We start from the raw sequence: 23,590 nt of genomic DNA on the forward strand, positions 1-23,590 counted from the left end.
GAACTAAAGTGTTGTTCAATGCTTCTGTTTCCTTATTTCTGTTTGGATGATCTGTCCATTGATTTAAGTGAGGTGTTAAAGTTCCCTAATATAATTGTGTTGCTATCTGTTTCCTCCTTTAGGTCTGGCAGTGTTTGTTTTGTATATTTGGATGTTCCTATGTTGTGTGTATAGATATTCACATTGTTATATTCTCTTGTTGGACTGATCCTTTTATTGTTATTTAATGTTCTTATTTGTCTCATTACTTCTTTGTTTTGCAGTCTATTTTGTCTGATATAGGTACTGCTACTCCTGAGACTTTTCCTTTTTATTTACATAGAATATATTTTTCCATTACTTCAATTTCAGTCCATGTATGTCTTTAGGTCTGAAATAAGTCTCTTGTATGCAGCATGTAGATGGGTCTTGTTTCTTTATCCATTCGGCCACCCTGTATCTTTTTATTGGCGCATTTATTCCATTTACATTTAAGGTAATTACTGATAGTTATGTACTTGTTGCATTTCTATTGTTTCTGGTTGTTTGTGTAGTTCCTCTTTGTTCCTTCTTTCCTCTCTTATACTCTTCTCCTATATTTGATAGTTTTCTTTAGTGTAATGCTTGAATTTAGTTTTTACTTTCTTTGTGTATATGTTATGGGCTTTAGGTTAGTAGTTATCATAAAGGTCAAAGTTTCCTAAATATGTAGAAGTCTATATAAGGATGATAATTGCTCAGTTTTGAATACAATCTTAAAGTACTACTTTTTCTTCTTCTTCCTCCTCCACATATTATATATAAGATGTCATTATCTAATCTTTTGTGTATCCCTTGACAGATTTTGAGTATAGTTGATTTTACTTTTTTTTAGGTTCAAACTGGCATAGGAAGTAATTTTTCTACTACCTTTATTGTATGTTAATTTTCACTCATGAAATATTTAGGCTTAAGGACATTTTCATCTAAAGAAGTCTAACATATCCTGCAATGCCAGTTTAGTGGTGGTGAATTCTTTTAACTTTTCTTTATCTAGGAAATGTTTAATCTCTGCTTCAATTTGAATGATAACCTTGCTGTGTGCAGGATTCTTAGTTGTAGGTTCTTTCCTTTTAATACATTCAATATTTCATGTTATTCCCCTTCTGGCCTGTACAGTTTCTGCTGAGAAATCTGCTGATGGCCTTATGGATTTTCCCTTATAGCTGATTTTCCCCCTCTCTCTTTCTGCTTTTAATATTCTCTCTTTATCTTTGATCTTTATCATTTCCATTACTAGGTGTCTTGTTGTCTTCCTAGGGTTCCTTTTGTTAGGGGCTGTCTGCACTTCCAGGATCTAGGTGTCTATTTTCTTCCCCAAACAAGGGAAATTTTCAGCTACCATTTTTTCAAAGAGTCTTTCTACTCTTCTCACTCTCTCCCCTTCTTCTTGAACCCCTATTATGTGAATATTGTTTCATTTGTAAATGTCACACAACTCTCTTAATATATCTGCATTTTTAGAAATTCATTTTACTCTCTGTTCCCCAGCTTGGTTGTTTTACTATTCTCTAATTTGCATCTCAGGGATTCTCTCCTCTACTTCCAGCATTCTACTATTCATTCCCTTTTCTTTTTAGTTGCTGTGTTCTTCATCTTTGAGTGGCTCTTTTTCAAAGCTGCTATCTCTTTGTTGAAGTTCTCACTGAGTTCATCAATTCTTTTCCCCAGGGACATCTTTATGTCTGTTACTTTGAAATCTTAATCGAGAAGATTACTAACCTCAATTTGACTTAGCTGTTTCTGGTGTCATGTCTTACTCTTTTGTTTGGAATATGTTCCTAATAATAAAAATAATTCCATAATTTTGTCTGGGTTTCTGTCTTTCTTCCTTAGTATTAGATCAGCGATGCCTCCTCATCTTGAAAGTAATGGCTTTATGAAGAAGGCTTCCTGTGGTTTTCAGAAGCTCAAGACTCTGCTTACCAGTGCTCAGTTCTCTTTTGTGATGGAAACACAGTTGCTTTTTGTGGTCTATAGAAGTTTCCGCCCTTCTGCCTTTCTGCAGGCAGTGGTTCTCTGTCAGCAGAGGCTGACAGGTCACCTCTGCATGCCCTTTGTGTGCCATGTGGCACTCATTGTGGGCAGGGCTACCATTTGCCTACCAGGCATTAAAGTATCCCTCTACCTGCCAGGCAGGAAAGTGACGGTTTCTGAGCCACTGGACTTGGTGGACAGGTACAAGGGAAGCACACCAAAGGGCTGAGCTGCCTGCAAGGGAGATGGAGATTTTGGAGGTTCCTGACCATTTAGGCTGAGGGAGGGCTGAGAAAGCATCTTCCACCTGCCTTTTCTCCTCAGAGAGAGCAATTATATGACAAGGTAACTTGGAAACTTTCATCCTGTCCACTCAGTACTAATGAAAGTGAGGCTAATATCATTATTCCTGGGACATCCAGTGACAAGAGAAGATTTAATAATTCTTTATATGGGCTTAAGGGATTGAATTGGAATTTACAAATATATTTAGAATGTACAATTATTTGCTCTCACGAAAATGAGCTTTACACTTATAGATGCAGGCAGCTGATCTTTACTCTCCATATCAGGGTGATTAGCATCCATAAATGTAAAATTGTAAAGTGCATGAAGGTGTAGGGTTTCCAGAGCCAAAATATCAAACAGCTGTGCACAAGGCACATCTACACTGACTTTAATACTAGACTAGTAATTTCAGGTAGAATAAATGCATTCACATAACATGTTTATTTTAATTAACATTTGGTTCTTTTCTTCATGGACATTCTAAACATGAGAAATAGATTCTTCATCTCACAAGAACTGAGAGATTCTGAAATATTGGTGTGTATATTGTGCAGATCTAGAGGTGTGTATGTGTGTGCATGTGTCTGTGTGTATGTGTGTGTGGCTGTAACACAATGTGTTTTTGTTCATGAAAATGAGATGTTTGAAGAAAATTCCAAAATATATGTCAGTTTGCAGTGCCCGTGGAGCCAATACAATATACAGCTACTATTTAAGCCTGTGTCATTTATGCAGTTCCTCCTAGGTTGTCCCTGAGTGGCTTCTTGTTTTTCTATATTTTGGTATTTTTCAAAATTAATCAAATTTAATACACCCTATTTTATCATTACTAAAGTTATAATGATTGCTTCTTTTTTAGTGTTAAGAAATCTTTCCTAACCTTAAGGTCATGAAGCTATATTCCTATGTGATCTTCTAGGTTGTTTATTGTTTTACACTGTAGATTTCAATATTCCTTCACTGTGGTCTTCCTTTTGAGCATGACAGGAAATAGAGGTCAAGAATAATTGCTTCTGCATTATTATTAGATTGGTTCAGCATCATTTATTAAGAGGATAGTGTTTCCCCCATGGCTCTGTAGCACCACATTTGTCATATATGTACTGTCTGTATTTGAGTGAGCAGCTTTCTAATTCCATTCTGTTCCAATTATCTATCTCTCTGATCCAATACTGTAACTACTTATTTATATAATGTCTTGATATTTGATTGCATAAATCTTCCAGATATTTTTACTATTCAAGATTTCTTTAAGTATACCTGGTCCTTTAAATTTTTTAAGACTTCTTTATTTTGGGATTTTCACTTTCAATATAAAGTTTGAGATGAACATTAAAACCTATTGATTGAGATTGAGTATGTTTGAATGCAAACATGCATGAAATAAGCATGTGCTTCAGCTAAGTAGGTATAGTTTAGTTGCATAATTTCTTGGTAAACACTTGTGAATTTTTAAAAAGTAACTTCTAAGTGTTTAACTTTGGCCTTGTAAATAATGTTTAAACATTATTTTCCAATAACATTTCTCTTTATAATGTAATATATATATGTATATACATATAATTCCATATATATGGGTTTTACTAATTCTATTTCTTTCTGTACAAACTTTCAAGAAATCACTTTGTATGTTTGACATATAAAACTGTGTAAATATTTGATATATACAATTCAGTGACCTTGGGGATAAGCATATACCCATGAAACAATCACCATGATAGCCACAGACATATTCATCACCCTCAAATTTTCCTCATTCACCCTCAACAAATTTCAAGCATGTAATACAACATTTTTGATATAGTTTCTATGCTGTACAGTGGATCTACTGGATGCATTCATCTTGCATAACTGGGAGTTTGCACCCTTGGGTCCTCGCCTGCCCATTTCCCCCCTTCCAGCTCCTAGTTACCTCCTCTTTACTCTCTGCTTCTATGAGTTTGACTATTTTAGTTTCCATATAAAAGTGAAGTCATGCAGTATTTGTCTTTCAGTGACTGGCTTATTTCACTTAATATAATATTCTCCAGGTTTATCCATGTTGTCAGAAGTGGCATATCTTCCTACTTTTTAGAGATGGAATAGTTTTTATAAATATCCTTATATACACAATAAATACACTTTTGCTTATTTTCCCCCAATATTAGATACAAATATTTTATATAGTTTATTTCAGTGGCTAGGATATCCAGAGCAAATTTAGATTATGCAATCACTGTCTTTAAATTGAATTTAGAATAAAAACAAACAGCATTTCATATAAATGTATGAAGTTTGATATTAATTATTATAATTACTGTTCATCAGAATAAAGATGGTCCTAGAATTTCTGTTTTTCTGATTTTTTTTAGTTATGTTAGATTGTTGAATTTTTAATTATTTTTGAGTCTATGGAGGGATTTTAAAAATTCTCTGAAATGTTTGCTAGAATTCAATAATGACATCCTGAATTGTTCATTGAGAATGCTTTTAATTGAAAATTTAATTTTGTTAGTAGATGCATAAACATTCTTTTTTCTATTTCTTTCTTATGCCAATTTTGTTAAAGTTCTGTTTTGGAACAGTGTTTCATTTTCCCAATATCTTATATTTTTGGCCTACCTAACATTTCTAATAATGTTTTCTTTATGTATTAGCCCATAAAAATTGCACAATTAATAAATGTACATGAGTACATGAATAAAGATATCCCCATATTTTCAGTAGATGAAGAGCAACAGAACACATCTATAGAGAAGAAGCCTTCTTCCTTCTCAATAGGCAATAACTTGGGTATTTCTTGACCAGTTTCACAAGGGTTTTACCAATTATGTTAGTATTTACAAAGCTACAATCTTTTTCCATTATTGAACATTTGTAGTGTGTTGTATTTTCTAGTTCGCTTTTTAGTGATATTATTTTATAATAATATTTTTTTATTTTTATTTAGTTATAATGATTATTCTCTTCCCTTTGCAATAAATATATTGTTTTTTAAATTGAGTTAATAATTATATCTTTGATACATCCTTTAAAATGTGTAACATGTAAAGTTTAACCTGACCAGTTTTCTTTAATCTTGACCTAGGTATACCCTATGAGAAACACAGTTGCTTCAAAAGAAATATTCATTTCCACTAAGATTTCTTTCCATATTTTTTATTATTCATGTATACACTGTTGCAGTTTTTCCTTTAGTGTAACAATATGAAGAAATAACACAAATCATAAGTGTATGGCTTAATCATTTAAAAAGCTGTGGCATACCACTGAAGCCACCACTAAAATCAAGAAAAAACTTTCTACTATTGCAAAAGTACCTTTTGTATCTCAGTTTAGTCATTAACTCCTCTAGGTAAAACAATTGAGTGACTTCAAACTAACAATTATTACGCATAATTTTGTATTTTAAATAGAATCATCCTATGAGTTTTGTTTATGAGAATTTATTTTTTTTTATGATGATTGAATATTATTTTTCTCAATGTCATCATCAATAGATTATAATTTAACTGTTTAGCTATTTTTCAGCATTATGTTAGTCCACTTTATGCGATGTCAAATTATTGTACATGTCTTTCAGTGAATGTAGACAGGAATTTCTGTTGGAAACTCATAGAATGGCTATATCATGGGTAAGTGGTTATATGGGATGCCAGGCTCATGGCCATGCTTCCAAACACCTCCACACCACAGCTGCATTCCAGTTAGCACCATGAGGGAGGGTAGATGTGGATTTCTGACCTGTGAGTTCATCTCCATTAAGTTTCAGAGCACTTTACCTCAGTCCTTGCCTAGGGCCTATTCACATGTTCATATTTAGTTACAGTGGAGGCTTTTTGTAAAAACAAAGTATCATGAACAGCACAGGGAATCCAGTGTTAGTGACATGTGATGTAACCAACAACGTGTAGTTGAAGTGGGACGCATGGTACACAGGTGGCCTTGGCCTCGTGGTCCTACAAAGGGGCACAACTGGACAGCAGGCTTTTGTCAAGAGGAAGAAAGTAAAATTCTAGGAGAAAGGAACCTTCCCTCCACACTGCTCTCCTGCAATTTCTTCACATATGGGAGCCTAGGTGATAGGAGGACTTTGTTTGTGCATTATAAAGATAAAAAGGGATCTCTCAGCCTGACAGCCTTAACACCAAGGGTCGGGGTTTCATACCTGCTCCAAGCAGGGCACACTGAGATTCTGGGAACAGATGGACATGTTGCCATTTGCCATGACATGACAAAGCAGAAAGGTCACCCAGCATTTGGGAAGTTTAAGAAGCAATATGGTTTTCTAAAATGTAGAATAGTTCTGGCATGTGAAGGTCCAGGTGGTATGATTACAATGGATTTTCTTTAATAGAGAACATTGCTGCTGCTGCAATAATTTTTAAAAATATTAAATAAAAATATTTTCATATCCTCAGACTGAGTTTTCAAATAGGAAGCCTAGATATTTTTTAAATTATATTTATAAACAATATAAATAAATTTTGTTAGCTTCTTACCAAAACATAACACAATAATTGTGTTTACCTGATACTTTCATTTTTTTCCATGTGTCTGAAGCACATTGTACAATAACAGCTCTGTCAGTAATCCCAAATGGCTGAAATTCTGTATTAAGGTACACATCCATCATATAAATGGGAAAATTTGAAATTAACATGTGTTTTAGAACTAAAGAGAGGTGTCTCTCTCAAGTACCCAAATATATTTAATTTGGTTTAAATGCAACAATTCCAAGAACTTTTCCCAGCGTTACTTTTATGTTCTTGTTTCTAAGGCTGTAAATGATGGGATTCAGTGACGGAGGCACCACTGTGTAACATATAGACAAAACCATATCTAGGTCTGACCTCACCTCATAGGTTGGCTTCAGGTAGGCCAAGGTGGCTGTTGAAACAAACAGAGTCACAACAACCAGGTGAGGGAGGCAGGTGGAGAGAGAGGGCTTTGGACCTGCCCTCCAGGGAGGAGATCCTGGAGACAGCAGAGGAGATGTGCACGTAGGAATGTAAAACAGAGAGGAAACAAGCCAGTGCGATACATGCTATAAATGCACTCATGGATGCTTCATTTATGTTCATTTTGGAGTCTGAGATCAAAATAATCTGAGGGATATCACAGAAGAAATGATGTATCTTATTGGAACTAAAAGCAGTGGAAAATGTCGCTGCTGTGTGCATGGCTCCAGAGACGCCCCCCACTGATGTATGAAGCCACCACCATTCGCCCACAGGCCCCCTTGTTCAAGATGGTCTCATAGTGCAGCGGGTGGCAGATGGCCACTTAGCGATCATAGGACATCACTGTAAGGATGGCCAGTTCAGCAGAAGCAAAATTTACCAAAAAATAAACCTGGAAAACACACCCAAGGAAGGATATTGAATTCCTTTTTACCAGAGAGTTGAGAACAAATTTAGGAACAGTGACAGAGATGTAGCAAAGATCTAGGAACGACAGGTTCTTCAGGAAGAAGTACATGGGTGTGTGAAGCTGAGGGTCCCAAGTAATGAGCGTGATGATGAGTCCGTTTCCCGACAGGGCTGCCAGGTAAGCCACGAGGAACAGGCAGCCATGGAGGGTCTGCATCGTCGGGTCCTCAGAGAATCCCAGGAGAAGGAACTCAGTGACGCCTGTGTGGTTGTTCATCTTGACCATCGCATATTCCCCAAGAGTGATCTGTGTACTATAACCAAACACACAAAAATAAAGTTCTGAAACCTGCTTGTGCTGCTGTATATGTTAATTATCTTACCAGAGGTAATTTTTCACAATGTTTGTGTGTGTGTGTATATAATGTGTATGTGTATATATATTTACGTTGTACACTTTATTTACAATAGTATTTTTCAATAAAAAGGGTGGGAAATAAAATTAATGTAGCTTCTAGGAAAAAAAATTAAATATTGTATTTCTAAACAAGGGAATTAACATTTCTAATCTTAGTTGCTGTGATTTTTTGGTTTTATATTATAGTGATGGTCTCATAAATGTTTAAAAAGTGTCTGGGATGGATGGGTTACCTGATCTTTTGGTGTTTCTCAAAATCTGTGGTATTAATATTCCAGTTATTGCTGTATTAAGTCACTAGTGTGATATCAGCTAACACAGTGAGTAAGCATGATCCAGGTGTTAGAAAAAAAGATGCCATCTCATCTTTATAAAACACTTCAAAGAAAACCAAAGCAGCAAGCAGAACATAAGGTATTCTGCAGACTTACTTACATTCTCCCATTATATGCATACTTATTTAATTTTGCTTCCTCTGTTTATCTGCTACCTTTAAAATGAGTGAAGCTTAAGTATGTTAGTTAATTGAAAATGTCTAGTCATAAAATGACAATAACTGTGATTCCATTTTTATCAGGTACCTAGAGTTGCATTAATATGCAAAGAAAGTAAATAGTGATTGGGAGGGACTGAGGGGAAGAAGGGATTTGGAGTTTTGCTCACTGGGTATAGCGTTTCAACTTTACAGAATGAAACAGTTCTGGAAATGGATGGGGAAGACGGTTGCCCAACTATGTGAGTATAATTAACACCACTGAGCTGTCCACATAAAAATAGTCAAGATGGAAATTTCATGTTACATGTATTTTTACACAGTGAAAAACTAAATTATCATTGATGAGTAAAGTTAGTTTTTAACTTTGAGGAAGGGTCTCGTCTGGTGTGAGTGGTTGATGAAATGTAAATGGTAGGGTGTATTTTAAAGTCACAGCCCCCAAAATCATGCCTGTGTTTATGCATATTTATGCATATGTCAGATATTTTTCACAACACTTCTGATTTATGCACAAGGTATTAAAGTAATTTAATGAACTTCTGAATTTTAGCCAGCTCATTTAGGAAAAAATGGGACATCTTTATAGGTTTATAATGAGAACACTGAAAGTCAGTGTAACACAGGGGAAAGGAGGACTAGGATTAGGAAAACTCTTGTTTTCAAACTGAGCCTGGTAGTGGGTGTGCTACACTGAGAAATTTCTCTGATATTTTATTTGACTTAGTTCCACAGTTAATTAGCATAAGATTATAAAGTGAAGTCTCATGGAAATTTATGAAGAGAAATAGACATACTGGATATAAATTTTTTGGCAGGAAGTAAACATTCAATGACTGTAAGCAGCTACTAAATAGGAAAATTAAATTTAAAAAATAGACAAAACTTATTTATTATGTATTGCTCCTCAGGCAAAGATAAGTATAGTGTTTAAAAGCAAGACTGTTGGGTATAAAACTTTTGGATGTATACCTGCTTGTTCTTCCACACTAGCTCTAGACGCCAAGTTAGTTAGACTTTCTGAACTCCGTTTCATCATTTTGTTGCAGGATTGTTCTAGGCACTAAATAAATTAATGCATGTATTTAGAAATCTCTGAAGCACTTTATTAATAAGATTTTGGCAATGGTGATGGTTATAATGAACACTGAATTGGTGAAGATGTTGGAGATGTTATTTATTATTAATTTTAATCTGTCCAGGAAACAGAGTAAGGTGACAATACTATTTTTTATTTCACAGCTGAGGATTTTAAGATGTAAAGAGGTGGACTGATCTCTCACACCAGCATCAAGAGACATAGCCAGTAGATGGCAGAGATGGGACAGGAAAGTGGTTTCACTGACTTCTATGCCTGCCTGTTCTCTGCAAAGACACATAACAGGGAGAGTTCCTTGCAGGCCAGAGTCAAGCGGTGTATGTAGTTAAAAAAACCAAAAAGTCTAGTTTGATTTTTAACCTAACCTTTATAGGAATATGCAACCGGTCCATTTGATTGCTGCTAACAACTTCATCTGTGTAGTTACTATCATTCTCATTGATGGAAAGGGTGTGTTAACATGTGTACAGCTGGTGTACTTAAATACTGGTGAGTGAAGGGGAGGAACAAGAGAATATGGTCTCAATTAGTGACATTTTAAAATTACCAGTTGTGTTTTTAATAAGCATTAATTATGGGTCACATACTCCTTGTATTTACATTTTCAGAATATTTTCTTTCCTGATTATGCAAACTTCAACCTGGGTCTAGATGACAATTTTCCACCACCAATAGTTTCAGCTAGTTCCTAACCTAAAGAAAATTTTCTGCCTTCAGTTGAATGGCAAAAATTCTAACTCAAAAGAGAGGCCTCAATGAAATGTACATCTCCTCCTCCACTGGCAGTGGTCCTAAATACCATTACCCATTAGTGAAAGACATGATTCCTGAATTCTCTTTTCAGTTCTTGTGCCTTAATTATCTACTTCATTTCTAAAGTGGTTTTATAAATTCCAAAGTATTTTAAAGTATTCATCCATGAAATAGACTCCATGTAGTCAGGACTGGAAACATCTCTGATGCTCCTTCAGTATATCTATAGATTTCCAAATCCCAACTGAACCTAGATTACATGTGTTTATGAATCAACAAATATAATTCAGTAGCCCAAAATGATGTGCCAGAGTGCTCTGTGGCTTAGAAAACTGTTGGCAGTATGCTGTATTAAGTCACTAGTGTGATATCAGCTAACACAGAGTGAGTAAGCATGATCCAGGTGTTAGAAAAAAGAAAAAAGCAGAATACTGTCCTTATGATGCAGAATTCTCCAAAGATGGTGGGCAGGCTCATTCCCAGGTCAACCCTCCCCAAGTTTGTCCAGTCTACTGGGGTACGACACTCCTTGATCCAGAGCACCTGAGAGCTGAGACGTGAAAAATCTGTTGCCCTGTCTGTGAACCCTGAACACCACTTGTCTTGATGGCAAATTGAAATACTGAAGCAAGCACTGTGTTTTAGTTATCACATTGCAATACTACATGTCAAACTAATTTGAGTGCTGAAACCTCACAATTGCCCATTTTCTGACAAGGAGAAAACATAGTCTTGCAATGGAGATAACACTGTAAAACACACACTTGAAAAGCCCTAAGATGTGTGTACATTTGACACCTGATTCATTTTAGAAGAGAAGACTAGAAGAATCAGTTCTCCCCAAACCTATTTAAGGGAGGACCATGAAAAAAGAGATAATGGAAGAGAAACCCATTTTTTCCTGTATTATAATTTTGATAAACTCTGCTTATTTATGAATTTAATGTAAAAAATTGTCAGAATTTACCCTTACAAATTAATTGGTTTTAAAGAAAGTATAATGAAATTACCCCAAACTACAAATTCCTGTAGGATATGAGGGAATATCTTGATTTAACTTCACTGTAAAAAAATTATTCTCCACACATAGCTATTTAGTTGGACAATGTGCTAGAAAATAATCTTTTTTTCTATTTTAATTGAGAAGTATTTTATTCAAAAGTCTCAAACAAGTGTTATTACTTACATGTTGATTGTATATGAATCTCTGAAATGTTGGGATATGGAAGACTACTTCAACTTACAGTAATTTTACATGCGACTTGAACTCTCCAACCCCATAGCTTCTCTTCATCCAGGAAATATATAAATAAATAGTATGCTTGCACCCGAACAGGAACTGGGGGAGCTCAGTTATCCTCGCTGAGTGAAGCCCAACTTCAAGGCTCTCTAAGAAGTAGGTGAAGGGTCGCAGCTCTGAGGTGGTGACGTGTCCTGAGTCCTTTTAAGACCACCCAGGGGAGGGGGAGGGGGAACAGGAGAGTCAAGAAGCGAATGCAGTTTGGGGACCTGGGGAATTAAACCGGAGAATAAACCCATAGGTCTGTTTAAGGGGAAAGTATTTATTTTGTGACGCTGGCTGGGGAGAAAGAGACAAGCTTAACAAAGCAGCTCAACATTAAGCAGGGAAATTTCCAAGAGAGTTAAAATCCTTGATGCTGAGATAACTGTTTAAGTATACAGTAGTGCAAAACCTTGTCTATGAGACATGTGAAAAAATTGTTACCTAAAACAAGATTTTTTATAAGGGAAAATTAAATACTAGCTCTTTAATGCATATAATTAAATGTTAATTAAATACACATAAAATGCTGATAAAATGTATAGTTAATTATGTCTGCTTACAAAGACGTATATACTTAATTGAATATTTTTGATTTGTGGAATATACTAAAGCTCACTTCACTCTTAATAGTACATGCTTTTTGGTTTTATAATAAAATTATATGCATAGGGTTCTTTAAAAATTCCTTTCTTTTTCATTACAAACATTAACATTTTAAATTAGGGTCTGGTGCCTAGTTACAAGTGGTTATGAAAATCTAGCAAGATGTAACATATGTTTTCTGCTAGGATGATTCATTTAATGTAATAAACTATTTTTTCCTGCTGACATAGATGTACTTATTATTTTACTTATACTCAAATTTTTTTAAAGATGATAAATAAAAATAATAATTGCAAATGTATAATGTGTGAAGAACTGCTGATACTGCTGGAACTGGCATAAGGAACATAAAATGCAACTCCAGAGAAAACTGTCTGAGAAGGAAACACAGTGCGTAGAAATCCAAAGTGTGTAGATACATATATGAGCTGTTCGTGTCAGATACACAACTGGTGGAAGAAGGCTAAAGGCATGGGCAGGGAGTTGGAGACCACTCCTCCTTTCTATCCAAAGAGGTTCTCTTCTATGAGAAAAGAGCACAAACTTGCAGGCGTCTCTGCTCACTGGGAGGAAACTCAGGGAGCTGAGAAAAGAAGATGATTCCATCAGGGAAACACTTGATAATAAGCTCAATTTGCAGCCTTTCCTAAGTGTTCCATGTGTTCCTGCTATTCCACTCATAGCTCACAGAGACACAGGACTGTTACAGGACCCCTGAGGTCATCAGGCACCCCACCTAAGGAGCATGGTCGTGTTCTCAGAGCTCAGGATATCAGGTCACCTGGAGAGTTCACGGGTCTTTCATCCCAGCCAAACTCTGAACAACCACAATCACAGGAAGACTTTTCCCTGTTTCTTCTCCCTTTGAAGCCATTCCTGTTTCTCTCTGATATAGTTATTCTTATAATTATGCTACTGTTACTCTCATTGAAGTGTGATTAACGGAATTTTGTGCCTCTTTACTGCCTTCACCTAGTTTAGATTCCATCCCCCTACCCCATTGTGACCACCTGTCCCTTCTGCCTGTCCATGAATCTTTTTTTTTTTTTTGGTTTTTTGACTTGTTTCTAAAATCCACATATAGGTGAAATCAGAGTATTTGTCTTTCTCTTTCTGACTTATTTCTCTTACCATAATAACCACTAGGCCATCCAAGTTTTCATAAATGGCAAGATTTTACTCTTTTTATGGCTAAGTAATATTCCACTGTGTACATATACCACCTCTTCTTTATCCATTCATCTATTGGTGGACACTTTGGTTGCTTCCAAGTCTGGGCTATTGTAAGTAATGTGGCAATAAACAGAGGGGTATTAATGTCTTTATGATGCAGAGATTCTGTTTTCTTTGGGTAAATTCCTAAAAATGAATAAGTGGGTCATATGGTATTTCTATTTTTAGTTTTTTGAGGAACCTCCAAACTGCTTTTCATAATGGCTGCACCAATTTTCATTTCCAACAACAATGTAGGAGGGTTCCTTTTCTCCACATCCTTGCCAACACTTGTTTCCAGTTATTTCTAGTGGCCATTCTGACTGTTGTAAGGTGACACCTCATTGTGGTTTTGATTTACCTTTCTCTGGTAATTAGTAACTGGAGCATCTTTTCATGTACTTGTTGGCCATCTGTATGTCTTTTTCAGAAAAATGTCTATTTAGGTCTTCTGCCCCTTTTTTTAATGGGGATATTTGTTTTTTGTTTGTGTTTTTGGTGTTGAGGCATGTGAATTCCTAGTAGATTTTGGATGTTAACCCTTTTTGGTATAGCATTTATGAATACATTCTCCAATAGTGTAGGCTGCCTTTGGGTTTTGTTGATGGTTTCCTTTGCTGGACAGAAGCTCTTTCTTTATTTTAATGTAGTCCCACTTGTTTATTTTTTATTTTGTTTACCTTGTCTGGGAAGATTTATTTAAAAAATTACTAATGCTGATGTTCAAGAGTTTACTGCTTATGTTTTCTTTTAGGAGTTCTATGGTTTCAGGTCTTTCATTTAGTTCCTTAATCCATTCTGAGTTTGATTTTGTATGTAGTGGAAGACAGGGACCCAGTTTCATTCTTTTGCAGGTAGCTGTCCAGATTTCCAGCACCATTTATTGGAGAGACTGTCTTGTCCACTTTGTATGACTGCCTCCTTTTCCTTATATCAATTGACCATATAAGTGTGGGTTTATTTCTGGGCTCTCAATTCTGTTCCATAGATCCATAGATCTGTTCCTGTGCCTGCACCATACTGTTTTTTTTTTTTTTTTATTGAAGGGTAGTTGACACACAGTATTACATTAGTTTCAGGCATACAATACAGTGATTCAACATTTATATACATGATAATTCTAGCTACCAGCTATCACCATACAAAGTTGTTACAATATTTTGACTATATTCCTTATGCTATACATTACATCCCAGTTACTTATTTATTTTACAATTGGAAGTCTGTACTTTCTTTTGTTTCTTTGTTTTTTTTTTGTTTTTGTTTTTTGTTTTTTGAGAGGGCATCTCTCCTATTTATTGATCAAATGGTTGTTAACAACAATAAAATTCTGTATAGGGGGGTCAATGTTCAATGCACAATCATTAATCCACCTCGTCTAATTTTCATCAGTCTCCAATCTTCTGAAGCATAACAAACAAGTTCTTACATGGAGAACAAATTCTTACATAGTGAATAAGTTACATGCACCATACTGTTTTGATCACTGTTGTTTTGCAGTAATTCTTGAAATCAGGGATAATGGCACCCCCAACTTTAATCTTTCCCTAGAAGCTTTGGCTCTTCCAGGTCTTTTGTAGTTCTATACAAATTTGGAAGTAGAGGGAAATATGATTTCCTCTAGTTCTGTGAAGAATACAACTGATATTTTGTTAGGGATTACACTGAACTGGTGGTTTGCTTTGGGTAGGGTGGCCACTTTTGCCTATCCATGAGCATGGGATGTTTTTCCACTTATTTGTGACTTCTTCAATTTCTCTCATCTGTGTTTTATACTTTTCAGATTACAGGTCTTTCACCTCCTGCATTAGGTTTATTCCTGGGTTTTTATTCATTCTTATACAATTGTAAGTGGAATTCTTGATTTGTCTTTCTCATTATGATTAGTACATAGATTTGTAACAGGTATCTATGAATTATTTTATATCCCACATATTTCTGAATTAATTTATTGTTTTAATAGCTTTTTATAGAGGCTTTAGGGCTTTCTATATATAATATCATGTTATCTGAAAATAGTAACACTTTTATTTTTTTCCATACAAGTAAGAAGCATTTTCTTTCTTTCTTTCTTTTTTTTTTTTTTTTGGTCTGATGTATGTGATTAGGACTTCTGTTACTATGTTGAATGAAAGTGGTAACAGTGGGAATCCTGGTTTTGTTCTTGCTATTAGAGGAAGTGCTTTTAGCTTTTTATAATTGATTATGATGCTGTGGATTTATAATATATAGCCTAAGTTTAGCCTATTATGTTGAGGAATATTCTCTCTACACCCACTTTGTTGAAAGTTTTTACCATGAAAGAGTGCTGAATTTTGTCAAATGCTTTTCCAGCATCTATTGAGATGATCATATGATTTTTATTTTACCTTAGGTTAATGTGCTGTATTGATCAGGTGTTGAATCATCCCTGCATCTCTGGAATAAATCCCACTTAGACACGATGAATGATGTTTTCAAATTTGATGTATTTTTGACATATTTTAAAATTTTGTTTGCTAATACTCTGTCGATGATTTTTGCTTCTATGTTCCTCAGGGATATTGGTCTTTAATTTTCATTTTTTAGAGTGTCCTTGTCTAATTTTGGTATTAGAATACTGCAGGCACTGTAGAATGAGGTTAGAAGTAGTCCTTCCTCTTTTATTTTTTGGAATACATCAAGAAGGATAGGTATTACCTCTTGTTTGGAAGATTTAATGTGTGAGGCTATGTGATTCTGGATTTTTGTTTCTTGGAATTTACTTGATTACCAAATCAGTTTTGTTACTAAGTATTGGTCCATTAAGAGTTTCAGCTCTTCCTAAGTCAGTCTTGTAAGTTTGTGTGTTTCTAAGAATTTATCCATTCCATTAAGTTTGTCCAACTTATTAGGATATAATTTTTCATAGAATTCTTTTACAATTTCTTGAATTTTATTTGGTGTCTGTTGTAATGTCTCCTTTTTCATTTCTGACTTTGTTTTTTTATGCCCTCTATTTTTTTCTCGATAAGACTGACAAAGTGTTTGTCAATTTTGATTATTGTCTCAAAGAACTAGCTTTTGACATAATCATTTATATTGTTTTCTTAGTCTCTATTTCACTTACTTCTGCTCTGATCCTTACCATGTCCCTCATTCCAACATGTTCCATCATGGAGATTGTTCAACAACCCTTGAAAACAATATGCATCCTGATGCTTTTTGGTGGAATATTCTGTATGTATCTGATAAGTTGATCTTCTCTTTTGTGTCATTCAACCCCACTGTTGCCTTTTTCTGTATGGATGACCTATCCATTGCTGTAAATACCATTGAGGTAGGTGTTAAAGTACCCTACTTTTATTATATTACTGTCACTTTCTCTAAGACTGTTAGTGATGGCTTGATGTATTTAGACGATCCTAGGTTGGGTGCATAAACATCAACTCATGCTGTATGCTCTTCTTGGACTAATGCTTTTTTCATTATGTAAATCCCTTCTTTGTGTCTTGTTATTTTCATTGATTTAAAGCCTATTCTTCTCTGATATATGTATTGCTACCCCTGCTTTTTCCTTGCTTCTATTTGTGCTTCTTCTTCCTATTTTTGTGCAACATGTTTTTCTGTTCCTTCCTTTTCAGTCTATATGTGTCTTTAGGTCTGAAGTGAGTCTTTGTAAGCAGCCTAGAGATTGATCTTGTTTCTTTATGCATTCAATTAACCTGCATCTGCTGATTGGACCATTGAGTCCATTTGCATTTAAAATAATTATCGATAGGTATATATTCCCACTCTGTCATTCTTCTCAGTTCTTTACTTCTTCTCTTGTTCTCTCCCCTAGTGATGTGATGACTTTCTTTAGTGTTATTCTTGGGTTATTTTCTCTTTATTTTTGTAAATCTATAATAGCCTTTTGGCCTGTAGTTACCTCAAAGTTCTTATATAGCATTGTATAAATATATAATAATCTATATTAGGTTGATGGCTGCTTAAGTTTGTACACATTATAACAGCAGCACTTTTTATTATTTTTATGCATATAATATCTTCTTTGTTTTTATTTTGGATATCCTTTCATTTAGTTTTGTGTATAATTGATTTTATCCCTTTTCTCTTTTGAACATACTTTGTATATGATTGGTTCTACCTTTTCTTTAGGTGTGTTTTCACTCCTGAAAAAAATAAATCCTGTGCATTTAAGGAAGTCCCTTTAATATACCTTGTGAGGCCAGGTTAGTGGAGATCAGTTATTTCAACAGTTGTTTACCTGTGAAGTTTGATCTCTCCTTCTGTGTTGAAGGATAACATTCTGGGTGGTGTGCTCTTGGTTGTAGCTTGCTCCCTTTCAGCACTTCGAATATATCATTCCACCCCTTTCTGGCCTGTAGCTTCTGCTAAAAAATATGCTGACAGCCTCATGTATTTCCCCTTGTAAGTAACTCTCTGCTGTTCTCTTTCCATTTTTAAGGGACTCTGCATCTTTCGCTGAATGTCTATCTAATCTGATCGCTGTATGTCTTGGTATGGGCTTCTCAGCCTCACCTGCATCAACCTCTTGGCGCTTTCAGGGTCCGGATGTTCGTTTCCTTCCCCACGCTGGTGAAGACTTCAGCTCTAAGTTCTTCAAATAGGATTTCTACCTTTTTCTCTCCTCTCCTGGGAACCGTATGTGAATGTTGTTTCTTTGGAAGTTTTCGCAGAGATCTCTTAGATAGATATTCTAATTTTTTGAAATGCTGCTTTCTGTTGCTCAGCTTCATTACTTTCCAATACCCCTTCTCCAAGTCTGGTAATGTCCAGTCAGGATTGCAGTCGCTGTTTATTTTGGGGTGAGACCACTGCTTGAGAGCTGATATCAAGCTGATATCGACCAAATAGACTGTTGGCATGGTGCCCTGACCAAACACGGCTGCACATCTGCCTGGGTTTTCCATCAGGCTTTCTGAATGATTTGGATGGGTTAATAAATTAAGCAGTAGGTTACAGTATGAATTAGTTTCTCTGCCCTTGTGAGATAGTAGAAAAGTCCCATGCCTGCATGGCTCATTTTTCAGGTACCCAAATCAAGTAAGACTGTGCACTGAATTTCCTGGCAAGGCAGGCCCACCAGTTTTTCTCTGAATTAGGGTAAAGCCATGGGCTGTTCTCTGCTGAAGGGCCATTGTAAGTAGGTCTGTACTGTGTTCTGCAGCCTACCTTTTATGGGGAGTAGGTTCCTCATACAGGTTGTTTGTATTCAGCAATCAGCAAGGCAACAGTTAACTCCCTATACAGAAGTACTACAGGGCTGGTCCAAGCTCTCTTCAGGTGTAACTGGTCTAGATTTATGGCTAAATGAGCCTGGAGCTCCTCTCAGTTGGTGGGGTTTGAATGAGCTCTTCTGCCAGGGCAGGGTGAGCTTCAATTCCCTCAAGTCTCTTTGGGTCTTGATTAAGTCCACCTTCTCTGGCTGAATGATTGTAGAGAAAATGAAAAGTTCCTATGGCAAGAATTCTCACCTGGCCCTGGTCGGTTTGCCCACTACACACATGTGGGCAATACATTATTATCAACTCAATGTAAAGAGCTCTGGGCTGCTGCATGGCTGCACGAGAGCAGAGGCTGGAGGGGTGGCAGTGCCGAGGACATAGGCTGAGATGGCTGCGGGGTCAGAGAGGCCCAGAGGCAGGGACTGGCTTTCAGCGTGAAGACTTGCTCTGAGGTGGAGAGGATTCTAGTGTTTAACCTACTGCCAAGAGAATAAAGTTGGATATAAACCCTTTCACCCTAAGAATGTTCCATTGTCATTATTCACTCTCACTGAATCAAGAGTGAACTTGCCCAGGGCTGAAACCCATTGGCAAGACAACGGTGTTCACTGGATTTGCTGTTCTGATGACCAGCTGTACCTGCCACACTCTCTGTCAAGTGCTCCTGAGCTACGCACCTTCCACATGTCCCACTGGGCATTCTGCTCATGTGTTGCCAGGAGTATACTCAGTGGTGCGCCCAGCTGTGATGTGGCCCCCTCAGTGGGGGCAGGTGGCAGACCAGACTCCAGGGGTGGAGGGTGCTTTCAGCTGAGGACCTTCATCATGCAAACCTGTGCATGGCTGAGTTCCCTGCTCAGGTGGGCCACTGCCTTGGCTCTGTGGATTAAGAAATCTGCTGCTGTGGACCCTACTTGGACACTTCAGGTAAGAACTCTGTCTGCCAAGTAGTGCCCACAGAACCATCAAAAAATATGTATGTCATTTATGCAGCTTTTCTTATAGTGACAGTGATTGGCTATTTGTTTTCTGATATTTTGGGGGTATCTTTCAAAATTAACAAAATTTAAAGTACCATCGTTACTTAAATTGTAATTACTGCTTCTTTGTTTTGTGTAAGTAATCTTTCCTAACCACAAGGTCATAAAGATGTTTTCCTATGTGTAGCTCCTGGGGAAGTTCCGGCCTGGGATGAATTCCCATGAGACCGGTGAAACTGACATAAGTCTAGGGAAAGGGTAAAAATGGGGAGAAACCATTTTTATTGTTCACAGCTCACTTGAATTCGCTAGCTAGCCCAGGCCCTGTCTGCCTCCTCGGGCCACTGCTTGCACTTTGCCCTCACAGCTTACTCAGTACTTCCCAACAGCCCCTTCCGGGAGGAACTCCATTGGGGGGTCCTTGGTGACTGGCAGACACCAACCAGACCAGTTATGTACCAGGAAAGGAGGGGAGGAGAGGATGGCTGTTATCTCTCCACCCCTTGCCCCAGATGCTGCAGCAGTAAACACCTTTTGATGGGAATGGACTAAAACCAGGCAGGAAATTCTGGAAATTCTGTTATTTGCTACACAATCCACCCCACCACAATTCTTGCCTCACAATCTGTGCACCCTCAATCTTCTACAATGGCACTATAACCAGACTAATAACATACAATAACAACAGAAATACAGGTAGCAATAAAATCATGACAATCCTCAAGCCTGACGACCCAGCTGGGTTCAAAGTCCTACTTAGATCAGGTTCACAGTAGATTAAGTTCATTCCCCAGGAGGCCAGCAGCTGACCTGGCAGGGAGCTCCCTGTACACTCAGCAAGCGCAGCTGTGCCTGGGAGGCAGGCCCAGTGCACAAGGACTGGAGAGGAGAATAACCTTAAGGGCAATAAGATACATGTCTTAATGACACCAGCACAGGCAAATCCTGCCCATCAGTTAGGATGCATGCAAGAGAGTGGTCCTGTGATGGGACAGGGGCAGGAACAGGGTAGATGTAGCACGACTGGAGTCACATGCCCTGGCCACAGTAATAAGGCAAAACTCCCCCACAAAGTGCTTTTACCTTCCAAATATTTAGGTGTACTACCATTACCTTTGGGGGCCACTGTGAAGTTACTCCAGCAACACACAGGAGGCCAGCTTCTGGGCCTTGTCCCTGAGGTGCCAGCAGGGTCAACCATCACTGGTCCGTGAGTGAGAATGTCAATGGTCATATAGTCTCCAGGTTGCTGTGGGACTGTCACATGAGGTGTTCCTGCCAGTCTCAACTGACATCTCCAAATGTCAGAGGCAGCCGTCACTAATGGACTTCCGCTCTCATTGTCTGCTGCCCTGGACCAAGTCATTGGCTCCATCATTCCCTGGAGATGCCAAGGCAAATGGCCTGCAATTTCCTGCCAGAGGCCCCAGTCACCTGGACATCTAGTTTGTCAATTTTGCAATGGCAGAGGTAACCACACATGTTTTATTCCAGCCTACCTGATGCTTTTGTGTGACAAGGAGCACAAGGGCATAGGAATTTGTGTCAAGTGTAGGACAGACACTCCCCAGTAGCCTAAAATACCCAAGAACACTTGCAATAATGCCACAGTTATCTGAAAGAGAATCAGACAGGAGTATAACATCATAAACAGCATTAGATTCCCCTATTCCCAAGGGGAGTCAAGATTATTCCACTCTGACAGCTCCACCCCTACTGGAGTCGGGGCCCCAGGACACTGCTCAGGGTCACAATAAATCAGGGAGTATCCAGCTCCTGTACCCACAAAGCCAGGACACACTACACATTCCCTGGGTACTGGTCATTTACTCAACATGGGCCCTGTGTTGCAAGGGTCCCCAATCAGTACCCCCACAAGGCAGGTGCCTTGTCCCTCCCCTCAGACAAACCATAACACCCAACCGCCTTCCAGCATGGGGGGCAACACCTGACATGTCCTTCCCCAGGAAGCCCTGAAGACACATGAGATGGACATGGGGCTTTGCCTCTGGCTTCCGTGTCCTGGACCTCAGCAGCTGGAACTGCTGCTCCCACTTTTATTGCTGCCACAATTCTAGCAAGATCCTATTGGGCTGCCCATCAAGTTTTTCTTTTACTACCCGGGCCTTTATCAAATCAACCCACATTTGGGCCCTTGAGACCTTCACGGGGCTCTTTGCACCTCTCCTTTCAGTTGTTACCCATACTTCCTTACATGCTTTTATTATTTCAATTTCCCCCAGTTCTGCTAACGTACAAGTAGCCTCACTTATGGGTTTCCCTATGTGGGAGGCAAGAACAGTCACTAGGGACCCAAAGAAGAATGGGGGAGCTGTATGCAGCACCAGGTTTCTCATGACCACAGTGAGCCACAGTTCATCAGTGCCCTGAGGGTCCATATTGTAGATAATGTTTTTCATGCCCAACTCCTGTAGAACCTGCTGGAGCTCTGCATATGTGTGCCAGCTAGTGGAGAAGTTTGCTAAATCACCCTGATCAGGCCAAACTGCCCTAAAGGCTGCAGTCAGTCAATCCAAAAGTGTATGATTCCCAGCGGTCTGATGGGCATTTTTAACCTCTGTTGGAGAGAGGGGTGAGTTATCAGGGATGCCAGTTTACCCATTTCTGATGCAGACATAATAATACCCTCTACTCCTAAATCTCAAAGACACAAAAGCCATGTAGGCAGAGGCTATGAGGGCTTCTGTCCAATGCTCAGTTCCACCAGTTAGGCCTGGGCATAGGAGCAGTGCATGGAGTGCTCCACGATTTGGAGACGTAGTCTCTCCTCACCCTGAGGAACCCAAGGTTGTTGCATCTTTATTTTCTTAAGCACCCCTGGGCAGGCTCTCGATATTGGAGGGGCTGGAGCCTCAGGCAGTGGTCTCAGCAACAGTCCCGCCCCCACGCCCTCCTCCAGCTCCTCCTCCCGTGAAGTCCCCTCTACCATCTCTGGGGCTAAGGGTACCGCCCCTTCCTTCCCCTCCCCCATGGCCTCTTGCTGCTCACATTTTTCTGCTGCCTCCGCCTTCGCTGCTGCTCGCATGTCTCTCAGCAGAGCAACCTCAGTTCTCGATAGCTCTCATTCCTTTTACAGAGCATCCCACAGCCCATCTTCCTGTTCTTCCAATCAGTGCTGAAGCGCATCTCTACATCATAACCCTTTCCAATGCCACTAGTAGCAGCCATCCCACATTTCACGCTACCCCATGGCCACTCAGTTCCCCTAAGGTATTCCCTATTTTGCAGAGGGCCAACTCCACTGCCTCCAGAGTCCCCACCCTTCCCCAGTGCTGGGTAGGGGCCCACTCTTCTAGGAGGTACTTTACCCCAGAACAAATCCCCACTGGGGAATTCCCCAGGTGAATCCGCACCACACATGGGGGATCCTGGGGTGAATCCCCACCATCCACAGGGGGGTTCCCAGTGTCTCCCTATAACCCACATGAGGGCTCCTGGGGAGTCTCCTTACCACCCACAGGGTATTTCCCCACTATCTATAGGAGCAGCCCATCTAAACATTACACCATAAAGACAGATTTCAGGTCACCGGATCCTGCCGACTATGCCAGATACAGCTCTGTGGGGAAGGCTGTGCCTGGCCCAGGGCAAATCCCCCATGAAAGGTAAAACCGAAGTAAGTCAAGGGAAAAGTTAGGTGGGGAGTAATATCTGTGGCTTCTCACAGCACGCTCGAATTCACTAGCTGAGTTTGGCCCCGTCTACCTCCTCTGGCCCACGGCTTGTTTTCTGCCCTTATGGTGCACTGTCTACTTCCCGCCCCCAACTTCTGGGAGGAATGCCATTGGTGGGCACTTGGTGATTGGCAGGTGTTAGACCAATTACACACCAGGAATGTAGGAGAGGCGAGAATGGCCATTATCTCTCCACCCCTTGCCCCGG

General features: G+C 38.6%; 1 long non-coding RNA gene and 1 pseudogene across 1 annotated transcript; one reads left to right on the plus strand and one right to left on the minus strand.

Annotated features, from left to right (window-relative positions):
- The window catches only part of LOC118969105 (olfactory receptor 2T29-like), a 40,751-nt pseudogene extending 38,527 nt beyond the window's left edge, over positions 1-2,224 (plus strand).
- A 5,439-nt stretch (positions 2,225-7,663) lies between these two features.
- On the minus strand, positions 7,664-23,437 carry LOC140845934 (uncharacterized). The gene is made up of 3 exons (XR_012124852.1): positions 23,374-23,437; positions 22,697-22,823; positions 7,664-7,948 (listed from the first exon to the last, which is right to left on the minus strand). It is a non-coding gene; the product is annotated as an uncharacterized lncRNA (long non-coding RNA).
- Positions 23,438-23,590: the final 153 nt, after the last annotated feature.

The sequence above is a fragment of the Manis javanica genome, chromosome 14 (genome assembly GCF_040802235.1).
Source record: "Manis javanica isolate MJ-LG chromosome 14, MJ_LKY, whole genome shotgun sequence".
NCBI classification, from domain to species: Eukaryota; Metazoa; Chordata; class Mammalia; order Pholidota; family Manidae; genus Manis; species Manis javanica.